The sequence below is a fragment of the Notolepis coatsorum genome (genome assembly GCF_963971535.1).
Source record: "Notolepis coatsorum genome assembly, chromosome: 2".
In the NCBI taxonomy this organism is placed as follows: domain Eukaryota; kingdom Metazoa; phylum Chordata; class Actinopteri; order Aulopiformes; family Paralepididae; genus Notolepis; species Notolepis coatsorum.
This window is the reverse complement of record NC_140166.1, coordinates 187684793-187699085: the sequence shown is the minus strand read 5'-3', so window position 1 is coordinate 187699085 and position 14293 is coordinate 187684793.

Here is a 14293-nt window from a genome sequence, read left to right as displayed (position 1 = left end):
CTCTGCCAACAACAAAACAAAAGGTGTCGCTATAGTGACAAGACGTAGCTTGAACATCAGGGTGTTGGGTGTGTGGGGTGATACAGAGGGAAGAATAACAATGGCAAAAGTTGAATATTCTCATAGAAAAATCGCACTAATCTCATTGTATGCTCCTAATACATTTGATGCAGAATTTTATAAAACAGTCACTAGATTAATGGTAGAACTCCATGAATACGCTTTCATTGTGGGTGGCGACTTTAATACGTGTTGGGACTCTACGATGGATGGACTTATCTATTTTTCGTTTAGTCAAGTTTTAGTCAACTACAGGTCTGAGAATTTTTGTTTTAGTCTTTTTTGTTTAGTTTTGATTTAGTCTTTTTTGTTTAGTCTTACATTTACATTTACATTTAGTCATTTAGCTGATGCTTTTATCCAAAGCGACTTACAAGTTCTGTACGACAAGCCATCAGGAAGGGCACAACTCTATCAGTTGAGCAACAATGTTCATCAAAGTGTTGAGTGCTACAGTGTAGGTTAGTTTATTAGGACAAGTGCATGACAGTACGGTTAGTTAGGGTTAGATTTTTTTTTTTTTTTCAGATAATGGTTGAAGAAGTGCGTCTTTAGTCGACGGCGAAAGATTGGACATGATTCGGCTGTCCTAACTGGGGTGGGTAGTTCATTCCACCATTGTGGGGCAAGGACTGAGAATAGGCGACTTCTCTTTGATGACCCTCCCGGAGCTTGGATAGGAGTAGGTCTGAGGCGGCCAGAAGATGCAGAGCGTAGGGGTCTTGAGGGTGTGTAGCTAGAGACCATTGACCGGAGATAGGCGGGAGCGGTTCCCTTTGCCGCACGGTATGCTAGGTCGAGGGCCTTGAAGCGGATTCGTGCAGCAATGGGGAGCCAGTGCAGGTCCCTAAGAAGTGGGGTGACATGGGCCGACTTCGGTAGGTTTGAGATCAGGCGGGCCGCTGCGTTCTGAATGAGTTGAAGAGGCTTAGTGGCAGTGGCCGGGAGGCCAGCGAGCAGTGCGTTGCAGTAGTCGAGGCGGGAGATGACTGTTGATTGGATGAGGAGTTGGGTGGCTTCTTTTGTCAGGAAGGGGCGGATCCTTCTGACGTTGCTCAGGAGGAATCGGCAGGTTCTGGTCGTCGCTGCGATGTGAGCAGAGAAGTTGGTCGTCGAGGACAACACCAAGGTTCTTGGCGGTCGGGGACGCAGTCACAGCTGCATTCTCGACTGTGATTGAAAGGTCGGTTAGGGGGGAGGATTTGGCCGGCAGGTGGAGCAATTCTGTTTTGCTTAGGTTCAGTTTGAGGTGGTTGGTCGTCATCCAGGCGGAGATGTCGGACAGACAGGCCGAGATCCGCTCAGAGACGTGGATATCTGAGGGAGGGAAGGAGAGGAAGAGTTGAGTATCGTCGGCATAACAATGGTAGGAGAAGCCATGAGACGTGATAATGTTACCCAGTGATTTAGTGTAGAGGGAGAAGAGAAGGGGTCCTAAAACCGAGCCCTGGGGGACACCCGTCCGCAGGGGGCGGGTGGCCGACAGGGTCCCTCTCCATGACACTTGGTAGGAGCGGTCATTGAGGTATGATGACAGCCATGTCAGCGCAGAACCAGCCACTCCCATTCCTGCGAGGGCCGCAAGGAGGATCTGGTGGTGTCGAAGGCTGCAGATAGATCTAGGAGAATCAGGACAGAGGAGAGGCCTTTCGCTTTTGCTAAGTGAAGTGCCTCTGTGACCGCAATGAGGGCTGTCTCTGTGGAGTGACCAGTCCTGAAGCCTGACTGATTAGGGTCTAGGAGGTCATTCTGTAAGAGATAAGCAGTAAGTTGGTTGGATACAGCACGTTCAAGTGTTTTAGAAAGGAAGGAGAGAAGAGAGACAGGACGGTAGTTGCTTATGACGGTAGGGTTCAGGGTTGGTTTTTTTATGAGCTGCGTGACTCTGGCTTGTTTTAGGGAGGTGGGGACCACCCCCGAGTTGAGTGAGGAGTTGATGGTTGCCATTAGGAATGGGAGGATGTCTGGCGGCTAGGTGGTGTAGTGGTCTAAGGCACTCGCCACCAGTGTGGAGACGCTAGGATTCGCGTGTTCGAATCCAGCTCTCCACATTGTTTTTCAGTTTGGCTGGTCGTCCGCAGTAATACACATTGGCCGTATTACGGGGAGGGAAAACTGAAGGGTGGGGATCGAACGTTGTGAACAAGCGACTCCTACAAGTCGGTTGGTGCGCCTGCGCAGTAGAATCAGGAAGTGTCGGGGGCAGCGTGAGCCTCCCACGCGTTACTCCTCGACACTGAGAGGTCGAGCTGCGCAGGTGAAAAGATGCGACTGCTGTTACCTCAAGTACCGGAGGGGACTTGTGCTATGTATGACTTAGTCCACATTGCAGCCGGCTTGTGGGAGGCAAGAAACAGCGTTCGTGACAGGGGAGGGTTGAATTGGATGATACGAAATTGGGATGGGAGAAAATATAGAAAAATGGGAGAAAAAGTGGATCAAAAAAAAAGGAATGGGAGGATGTCTGGTGCTATGGTCTGGAGGAGTGGGGAGGGTAGCTGGTCCAGCTGGCAAGTAGTCGGACGGTTCGACGTTACGAGTGTCAGGGTCTCTGCTTCTGTAATGGGAGAGAAAGATGACAGAGTGAAGGATGAGGTTCTCGATTCAGCATTTGGAATGGGTGGGGGTTGGGAGAAGGAGCTGCGGATGTTCTCCACTTTTTCCTCAAAGAAGATCGCAAAATCTTCGGCAGAGAAAGATGAGGGGGGGGTGTGGGGGGAGAGTGAGGAGGGAGGACATGGTAGCATGCAGTTTGCGAAGATTCTTGGCAGAGGCCTCGATCCTATGGTGGAAGAAAGAAGCTTTTAGTGATGGTTTTGGAGAATGTGTCTTGCAGCCTCATAAGTTGGCGTGAGCTTTTTCTAAAAGCTCACACTCAGTCTGGTCAGTCTGGTTAGACTTATGTAAGCTATTGTGGGGGAAATGTGGAGCTTGTCTCCTCCCTCTGTCCCATCTTCCCAGAGAGGACATGTCTTTATCACCTCCCTTCCCCCAAATGTACAGCCCCCCCCCCCCCCCCCCCCTCCTTACTAGTTTCAAGTTTCAAGTTTCTTTAATAGTTGTCATACAGAAGTACAGAATACTTTTATACAAAATGCTTCTTACTGTTACGCTCCAGAGACTGTGCTAGACAAGATAAGTATCAATAACATAGTATAGCATGTAAATTAGAAGTAGAAAATGAGGTCACAGTGTTCAGTATAGACATATGTACAATGTTCGATGCAGAATAGACGTAACTGAGTTACCATATAATATACAATACTATGCAGTGTACTAATATACAATACTATATAGTGCAAAGCAGAAATGGGATGAGGTACAATTTAGGTACAATTTACAGTAAGGTGTACGAGTTGACGCCGTCGTGTCACGTGAGGTAAAAAAAATGGGACGACCAATCAGAGGCCACGTTTCAGGACGCACTAGATGACGCCGACTGGGGAATGTTCAGGAGGAGTAACAGTGACGTCAGCGATTTCACAGACGCTGTGGTGTCATTCATAACAACACTGGCTGATAGTATTGTCCCCACAAAGAAGGCGAGGGTGTTCCCAAACCAGAAACCATGGGTGGACAGTACCATCAGAGCAGCCCTGAACTCTCGCACAACTGCTTATAACCGGGGCAGAGAGTCAGGAAACATGGAAGAGTACAAGACAACAGTCTACACTCTGTGCAAGGCTGTCAAACTTGCTAAGAGGACGTATGCCGACAAGATGGAGGCACAAATGGCACAGAATGACACAAGAGGCTTATGGCAGGGACTGAGGGCTATAACTGACTACAAAGTCAGCGCCCCCTCAATGGGGAGCGACGACGCCTCCCTTGCGGACCAGCTCAACACCTTCTACGCGCGGTTTGGTGCAAACAGTGGCACTGCTAGCCCAACGGCTAGTGACGTCACTGGTGCGCCGGCTGTTGTGGAGGGGGGGGGGGCATCCGCGGGGGGGCGGGGACGCTCTCTCATTGATGGTACACAGTGTGAGAAGAGCATTTATGCAGGTGAACACCAGGAAGGCTGCTGGCCCAGATGGTATAACAGGACGCATACTTAAGTCCTGTGCCAACCAGCTTGCCCCGGTGTTCACCGCCATATTTAATCAATCCCTGGCGGAGTCGGTGGTCCCTGCCTGCTTCAAGATGTCTACCATCATCCCTGTACCGAAGAAACCCTCCACAACATGTCCAAATGACTACAGACCGGTGGCACTCACCTCTGTGGTCATGAAATGTTTTGAGAGGCTGGTCAAGGACCACATTTGTGCCTCCCTCCCCAGTGATATGGACCCTATGCAATTTGCATACAGGACAAACAGGTCCACTGACGACGCGGTCTCCCAGGTACTGCACAGCACCCTCTCCCACCTTGACCATCAGAAGGGGGGCTATGTGAGACTGTTGTTCATTGACTACAGCTCAGCGTTCAACACCATAGTCCCCACCAGACTGGTGGACAAGCTGATCGAGCTGGGTCTGAGCTCCGCCCTGAGCGCCTGGGTACTGGACTTTCTGAGTGAAAGACCCCAGGCGGTCAGGGTGGGGGGTCAGACCTCCAACACCATCACCCTGAGCATCGGGTCCCCCCAGGGCTGTGTTCTAAGCCCCCTATCCCCCTGCTGTACTCACTCTACACACACGACTGTGTGGCCAAGTTCAGCTCCAACTCCATAGTGAAGTTCGCAGACGACACGGTGGTGGTGGGGCTGATCTCGGACAACGACGAGAAGGCCTACCGGGAGGAGGTTGAGGTACTGGAACGCTGGTGCCAGGACAACAGCCTGCTCCTGAACATTGGTAAAACCAAGGAGCTGATCGTGGATTATAGGAGAGGACAGCAGGAGACACACACACCACTGATGATTAACGGGGCTACCGTGGACAGGGTGAGCAGCTTTAAGTACCTGGGGGTCCACATCTCAGAGGATTTGACATGGTCAACACACATAGACACAGTAGTAAAGAAGGCGAAACAGCGCCTCTACCACCTGAGACAGTTAAGGAAGTTCAGAGTATCGGGAAGATACTCCAGTCCTTCTACTCAGGAGCTGTAGAGAGCATCTTGAACGGAAACATCACTGCCTGGTATGGAAACAGCACTGCACAAGACAAGAAGGCCCTACAGAGAGTGGTGCGCTCAGCCGAGCGTACCACGGGTATTGCACTACCTCCCCTGCAGGTTCTATACAACAAGATGTGCAAATCCAGAGCCTGCAGGATAATGAAAGACCCTCACCACCCCAATAACAGCCTGTTCCAGCTGCTGAGGTGAGGCAGACGCCTGCGAACCCCAGCTACTAGGACAGAGCGGCTTAGGCTCAGCTTCTTCCCCCAGGCCATCAGAGCCCTGAACAATGAACATTGAGTGCCACAGAACACTGAACTATCCACACACAAGCACACATGAACACACACACGACACGCACGCTGTGCACGCTCACACACTAGCAGCCACTTAACACTTTAACATGAGCGGGCACACACTCATGCCGCACACTTATGGCCAAAAGGAAAGGTTTTTGTTTAAAGTGAGTGTGTGCGTGTGGATGTGTGTGCTATGTGCGTTTGATGGTTGTTGTGTAGTGTTCATTGTTCGTTGAGCAGCCTGATGGCCTGGGGATAGAAGCTTCTTCTGAGTCTTTCTGTGCTCGCCTTGAGACTCCGGTATCGCTTGCCTGACCGCAGCAGTTCAAAGAGGCAGTTGTTCGGGTGACTGGAGTCCTTAATGATTCTCTTAGCCTTGCCCCTGCACCGCTTGTTGTAAATGTTCTGGAGGGTGGGGAGCCCCCCTCCAATTGTGCGTTCAGCTGAACGCGTCACTCTTTGTAGTCTGCTTCGGTCTTGTGCAGTGCTATTCCCAAACCAGGAAGTGATGTTGCCAGTCAGGATGCTCTCTATTGTACATGAGTAGAAGTTCTTAAGGATCTTCTGACTGACTTGGAACTTCCTTAGGCGCCTGAGGAAGTAGAGGCGTTGTCGTGCCTTCTTCACAACACTGTCAATGTGTGTGGTCCATGTCAAGTCCTCGGATATGTAGGCTCCGAGGTACTTAAAGCTGTTCACTCTCTCAACCGGTGCCCCGTCGATGCTGAGGGGGCTGTAGTCCTTGACCCCCGACCTTCTGAAGTCCACAATCATCTCCTTTGTTTTGCTGACGTTCAGGGAGAGGCTGTTTTCCTGGCACCATCCCGCCAGGACCTTGACCTCATCCAGGTAGGCCCTCTCGTCGTTTGCAGAGATCAGGCCCACCACCACTGTGTCGTCAGCAAATTTGATGATTGTGTTGCTACTCCGCTGAGCCACACAGTCGTGTGTGTACAGGGAGTAGAGGAGGGGACTCAGAACACAGCCCTGGGGGGCCCCTATGTTGAGGGTGATGGATGAGGAGGTGCAGTTGCCTGCTCTCACCACCTGGGGTCTGCCCGTCAGGAAGTCCAAGACCCACTGGCAGAGGTCATAGTTCAGGCCCAGGTCCCTGAGCTTGGCTATGAGTTTGGAGGGGACTATGGTATTGAATGCCGAGCTGTAGTCGATGAATAGCATTCTCACATAGTTCCCCTTCCTCTTGTCCAGGTGTGATGCTGCTGTGTGCAGCACATGGGCTATGGCGTCCTCCGTGGACCTGTTGGGGCGGTATGCAAATTGCAGGGGGTCCATGTTGATGGGGAGGGAGGAGCAGATGTAGCCCTTTACTAGCTTCTCAAAGCACTTCATGGCTATGGAGGTGAGAGCTACAGGGCGGTAGTCGTTGAGGCAAGCAGGCTTGGATTTCTTGGGTACAGGGATAATAGTGGACTTCTTCAGGCAGGTGGGGATGACAGCCTGTTCTAAGGACAGGTTAAATATGTCAGTGAATACCGGGGCCAGTTGGTCGGCACAGACTTTTAGGACGCGGCCGGGGATGCCGTCCGGTCCTGCTGCCTTCCTGATATTCACTTTTTTAAAGGTCCGCCTCACCTCATGCTCTGTTACCCTGAACACTGAGTCTCCATCAGCAGCAGACCCCCCCCCCATTGCCGTGGCTTGTGGGCTGGTGTTGTTATTACCAGCATCAAACCTCGCATAGAAGGTATTGAGGTCATTTGCTAAGGAGATGTCACTGTTCAGTTTGAGGGAGGTGCCTTTGTAGTCCGTCATTGTTTTGAGCCCCTGCCACATAGCTCTGGAGTCGGCCTGTTCAAACTGGAGTTCAATTTTATCCCTGTAGCGCCGTTTTGCCTCTATTACTGTCCTCCTTACGTTGTATCGCGCCACCTTGTGGTCATTCATGTTGCCTGCCACCAGGCCGTCGTTGTATGCTTTGGTGCGCCTTTCAGAGCTTCACGGACGGATTTGTCTACCCAGGGTTTTTGATTTGGGTAAACTTTAATTGTGGTAGTGGGGATTGTTTCTTCCACCAAAGTACGAACAAAGTCCAGCACTGTCTCCGTCTAGACATTAATGTTATCTGTGTCGCGGAACACCCCCCAGTCTGTGCACTCAAACGCAGCTTGGAGCGTCTCCTCTGACGTCACATCCCATTTCTGCACCTCTCGCGAGACTACAGGTGTGCTCTTGATTCTTTGTTTGTACTTTGGAGAAAGAAAGATGGCCGCATGATCAGACTTCCCAAAGCCACTAGCAGAATGAGCCTTGTATCCACCCTTGAATTGCGAGTAACAGTGATCTAAAATGTTACCGCCTCTGGTGTTACAAGTCACATGCTGATAGAAGTCAGGCAAAACCTTTCTCAGATTGGCGCTATTGAAATCACCCACTACTACAATGGCGGCGTTAATGTTCGCGGCTTGGAGTTTGTTTACCTCATCGTGAAGTCTGGAGAGCGCGACACTATCGCTGGCTTGCGGTGGAATGTACACTCCTACAAGGATGATCGTCGTTAACTCTCTCGGAAGGAAGAAAGGACGACACTTGATTGTTATATATTCCAGGTTGGGGCAGCAGTGGTTCGATAATTCCTTCACGTTGGCTGGATCGCTCCAATTGTTGTTCACCATGAAGGCGATCCCACCTCCGCGCTGTTTGCCGGATTCAGCTGTTCTATCCTTGCGGTGAATGAAGAAGTGATCGGCCGGTTGGATGGCGTGGTCCGGGGTTTCTGGCGACAGCCACGTTTCAATGAAGCAGAGAACATTACAATCTCTAACGTCTCTCTGGAATTTAATCCTTGCTCGGATGTCGTCTAATTTATTGTCAATCGATTGTACATTGGCTAGCAATATACTGGGTAGTGGCGTTCGGTGTCGTCTGGTTCTCAGTCTGTTACAGATCCCAGCTCTCTTCCCACGCCGTCTGATGGTTCCTTTGTTCCTGGGGTCAAGACCTGGTCCTGGTGTCCTCAAGATCTCAACAGGCCATTGCTGCGGTTCAGAAAGCTGATCCAGGGAGTAATCTAGTCTGTAAGTTTCCCGTAATCCGATGTCTATAAGTGACTGACGGTCATACACATTAAATGCACCTACTGTCGGTACAGACAAAACTCTTAAAACTATAAATATTAGCAAAAGTAAGCACAGTCTCGACGGAGCGCACAGACAGGCGGCCGGACGTAGCGGCGCCATCTTGATTAAAGGAGCTCTCTCTCTCTCTATTCTTCCTCTCACTTCCGGGTCTCGTAGCTGGTCACTCAGGGTGAGGGCCATCCAGCCATTCTCTCTACTATTTTTTATGTATTGATCTCTCTGGGTTAATAAATCGTATTAACCGGATCCATTCGACTGAGTAAGTTATTAACTCATTCTGTGGCAATCACGGAAAGAGTCGGGTTAACTCGCCAACCGTTCAGCGCCAATCACGAGAAAAGTCGGGTTTTAATCGTTATTTCTTTTATTAGCTATATCCATCAGATCCGTCGATCTGAGCCGCGCGGGCAGGGTTTAAATACTCCGGCAGGACGAGCGTTTACAACGATACATCTGCGAGGCTGGCCCTCCCCCCCTTCATATGCAATGCCGGACAATGTGGGACGGACCTCCGCGAGCAGTATTTGGAATGGCGATCAGGTAATTGGACAAGGTAAGAACACTATATATCAAATCTTGCGTTGATCTGATATTTCTTTCTCCCGCGATCGAAGCTATGTGTGTGGACTGTGTTGTGCTTTTTACTGTTGGCTGCGGTGGGGGGAGGGGCGAGCGCCCCGCTACAAGCCCCATTTCATTCTTGCATGAGGAAGGATAATAACGATAATCTAGCGTTGATTTCAGGAAGATTCGATAATCAGGATTCCACTAAAACGATATTATCGTGTCCTTACCTGGGATTACTAAGAATCACCAAAACTATACTCATATTCAAAACGGTGTAAAACGGAAATGTACAGATGAAAACACAATCTGTTTCTTGCATGTTGACCAGAAGCAACTCACTGACAATCAACAGTGTTATTAGACCCATAGCTATAATATAAGATATATTTTAAGCACTCGCAAATTTCGCAGTCTCCCCATTGATTAAAGCGATGGCGTTCTAGCCAGAAGGTAGACAGCGACCCCTGGCGCTGAATGAGTTAATGTTCTCCACACTATTTAATGTGTTCTATTGTGGTGAATCAACATAATGTAGCGATCCATCATGCAGTAATGTAGGGAAGAAAGAGGAGTGTTTCCTTTTATGTATGGTGCTTTATTTCCAGCTCAATATGGGGTTTTACAGGTTGATACTTCCCTTCTCATACACAACACAGCTACCTGCTAATACGCTAGCTTCACAACAACAATGTAACATCCGGTCCGTCCTCCCATATCTCCCGGGGGAAACAGCACCCCCAGCATAACAGTGGTGCCCCTAAGACCATACAACTAGAGCGACACACAAAACCCCAGAACATTACAATAATTCTCCCACGGAACGATGTGTTGGGGATAAGGGTTCCGTACGGACAATTATGTTTCTTACTTTCCTGTCTGCAAACGAGTTCATGTTAGCTAGCAAGTAGCAAGTAAACAGTGTTGATGTTGAAGTTGATGTTGAATAATCATTTAGCAAGATTTTACTTACAACTAAGATCGGCGCTTAAGACGCATGGGGTTCCGTGGGCCCAAGCTTTACATCCACACCCTTTTGTTAAGCTTATTAGAGACAGGACAACATCGAGAGGGTTTGTCTCAGATTTTTATAACCTGTTAACTCGTTCAGCGCCAGCGTGTATGCCCATCCCTGCTGTCAATGGGCCACGCTTTAAAAGATAGGCATTTTCACGGTGCGTCACGATGTTTGCAGAGCTATATCTATATTCTATATTATAGCTATGGAGACAATACTATGGCTCATTTGACAGTCACTATCTCTCGTCCAACATGTAAAAAATAGTAAATTTGCGTGTTATCCCGTGGTGAATATTGTATAGTTTCAGAGTGATTTCAGTTTCAGGCAAATTCCTGGAAGCTGAGTTATGGAGCACTATGTGCATTTTGCGAAAGTCTTTGTGTTGCTCGCCTGGACACGATACTATTTCCAAATAGGTATTATGTTTCATCATGAAGGCATCAAAGGGGGTGGGTCATTTTGTGATGCTCTGATCATCAGCAACGACATACGTTTTGGAATATGTGACATGATCGTTGCAATCGATGTGAAATCATTATAAGATCAAAGTAGGATTGATGTCATATAATCCTTACCTTTGCTAGCAGGTATTCCAAAATGAATATTCCAATAGTCTGATCGCGATTTCCAGTATTGATGTCCATCGGGTCCCTGACATTATGTGTGGCACCTGTGGAGGGGGAGAAGTCCAGGTGTTCATGAGGGCTGCGTGCCCAAGGTTTGGGGTTCTTGCCCTGCATCAGTTACACTGAAGGTGACTGAGGGAAGCGCCGTGAGTGTTATGTTAGTCTGTTTGTCTCTGTGTGGGGCTTCACCAGATAACGGTTGCAAAATGGGTAACTAGGGAAGTGCCACACAGTAAGTGTTTGATTGTCATGATGACGTTATTGTGGAACGCATCTGATAGACTGCAGAGGTAGTATAGTATTTTTGTTATTTTGATTAAGTCACGTTATGAATGTCACCTCTGCACCTTGGAAGGCTGGGCAATAAAAGCAACCTCAACACCTCTTATTCCGACTACACCATCATTTGTGTGAGTTTGGATGAGGGAGAAAAAGGACCCTGTCACATATGGTGTCAGAAGTGGGATGGCTAGTCGGAAGATTGCCTGCCTTCCAGGGCAGTGCACCGGACTGCGCTCCTGGACACGAGAGCGTAATGGGGAGCCGAGACCTACCGCTGCTGAACGAGGGAGGAGGACGCTGCAGCCCCAGCGCCGACGGGTGGACCGGGTGAGAGCCGAGACCTACCTACCGCCGCCGGAGGGCTCTGCCGTCGCTGAATGGCCGAGCTGCGCAGCAGAGTCTGTTTGTCTCTGTGTGGGGCTTCACCAGATAACGGTTGCAAAATGGGTAACTAGGGAAGCACCACACAGTAAGTGTTTGGCTGTCATGATGACGTTATTGTGGAGGGGTGTATCCTGGTCGTTGTAAACAGCGACTCCTACAGGTCGGTCAGGGCGCCTGCACAGCAAGGGAGGGAACTGGGGGAGGTAGTGTGATCCTCCCACGCGTTACACTTCCCCAGTGAGAGTCCTCGCTGTCAGGTGAAAAGAGGCGGCTGGCTGTCTCCACATGTATCGGAGGAAGCATGTGATAGACTTCAGCGCTCCCTAGACCGGCAAGTGGGGGGGGGGGGCAAATGCGCGCAATGACCAGGAAGGGGAGGGGGGAATTGGCATAACGACTAAATTGGGATGGGAGAAAAATACAGAAAAATAGGAGGAGAAAAGGTAGATAAAAAAAAGAAAACGATTGAAAACCCGACTATACTCGGGTTTTGACGCTCAGCGCATGGCGAGATAACCCGACTATAGTTGCGATTGGCGCTGAAAGTGTTAAGCTGTAGCCCTATTTTCAGAAAGGTACATGCCCAAGTAAATGGAAGATTGCTCCACTTCTACAAGGTCAATTTGCATGTTCTTGGTATCTAGGAACATCTTGGGACCTGGGGGTATGTATTCCCAGTGTCAGAGCTATTGTGTCTGTTACTAGGCTTGAGTAAAACAAAGGAGAATATAAATTATTATAATTTTTTGCATCTTTGCCGGTGAATAACACCATGTTACAATTGTGCTGGATCCGAGCTCGCTCACTGATCTCATTCACCACCTTATTGAGATCAAGTGTACAAAAAATCTAAGCAAATGAATAAAGGGAAGATGATTAAACAGAAGGATTTGTAGATACAGTAATAAATTATAATCCATTTTTATTATAAATTCATATTTGATCTTGAACTAGACCTTGACCTTATTATGGCCAAATCATACATCTATGGATAGGGAAAAAGCTCTTATTTCCAATGGCAGTGTTAAATCTGGATTTAGTCATTTCCTCTCAGATAAATTCTTATTTTCGGTAAATCTTAAAAACATCAGTAAACAAACGTAGTGTTGAAAATATACACTTTGGCTGCTGTTTTGATAGGGTTAAGGTCTTTACTCTTGGCTACATTTGAAAAAGAAACACAACATTAATTAATACGGTCTGTATTGATAGATTTATGATAAAAACAGCAGGGTCCCCGGATTTGGGGACCCTACAGCTTAACAGGTCAAATCCACATATAAAAACTTAACATTAGATATAATCTGGCAAGGGGACATTCCGGAATTACACCCTGAGTTTGACTGGGATGATATTTGGACTAATGTCACATTTGGACTAATGTCACACTTCCCGCAACCATAATCACCAGCAAATACATTTTAATTATATTCATAGGACGTATCTCACACCTAGGAGGTTGTGCACTATGGGGTTGGTGGACGACTCTAAGCGCTACTGGCACTTTTATGCACATGTTTTGGGATTGCCCACCGGTGGCTCGTTTTTGGAAATCCATAACAACTAAACTTTCAAACATATCACATATGTAACTTGACAATTCCACATACGGAAGCAACACTACTCCTAAATTATATATCATTACTACCGGCCTCCATACAGAAAAAAGAAACGAATAGCCATGAGGTGGAAGCAACCTGAGAAACTCACAATGATCAATTGGTCATTCATTCTTTTGGATGTCATCTATATGGAGATCTCTACTGCCCGGGTGATAGGGATTGGGCAATCCAATATTGAACTATGGGTCTCAGTGGCAGAGAAAGTAAAGGCCATGATTTAGCTGCGAAGCGGAGTCGGGGTGCTGATTCTGGGGAGTCCGGGGGTCCTGGGGTGGGAAGGGTGTTAGTGGGGGAAGAAATGTTTGTAATGTCTGTGGTAACACAATTAAATTTTAATTTAATTTTAAATCAAATCAAATTTATTTGTAAGGCCCGACAACACACGTTAATGTCCCCATGGGCCGGACACGTCTTCTTTAAACAAGTCAAGAAGAAACATAACAATAAGTCAAGAGCAAAACAAGAACACCATAAGGTCCAACAAATTTAAGATAAAAGCAAATAAATGAATGAATGCAAACACTCCCAGACATACCCCACGCGAAGGTAAGGAAAAACTCACTAAAACCTAACAATAGGGGAAAAAAGCACCACAGGCAGTGTGGAGGAGAGAAACCTTAGAAGGGCCATTCAAGGGGGGATCTCCCTTCTTAGATGTCGGTGATAGTATATAGTGTTGCAGACAGACAGTGGTAAGCATGCACTCATGTGTGTAGTGAAACACAGATGAGTGCATGCAATAGCAACTGAACATTTTGAAAAATTTAAGATAGAGTTGATAGCGATAGCAACTGAACATTTTGAAAGATAAAAAATAGAGCTGATAGCAAAACTATTTGAGGCACAGGGGCGGCGCAAAGAGGGGCGCGTCCTCCCCGTCTTAATCACGGGACGTTCAACACTCCGGTCATCGCTCCGAGACAGCCGGAGACAGGGAGATGGGGGGCGGCGCAGAGAGGGTTGCAACCTCCCCGACATCATCGCGGGACGTCCAGCACTCCGGTCACCACTACGAGACCGCCGGAGACAGGGAGACAGTTTATTTTATTTTATTTTATAAAAATGATAATAGAACGTGGACATCAACTTCTGTACATCAGAAAAAGCTCCTTCATCCATCTTCTCACCACTTGTTACTTGTTTCTTTCTCCTTGACTCTCATCAGCTAAATTACCAGAAGCTCCCTCACTCTTTCTGATCACTTTCTGACCACTCTTTCTGATCAACTCACATGAGGGGAACACGTGAGGCCACCGAAATGCACCAGGTTAG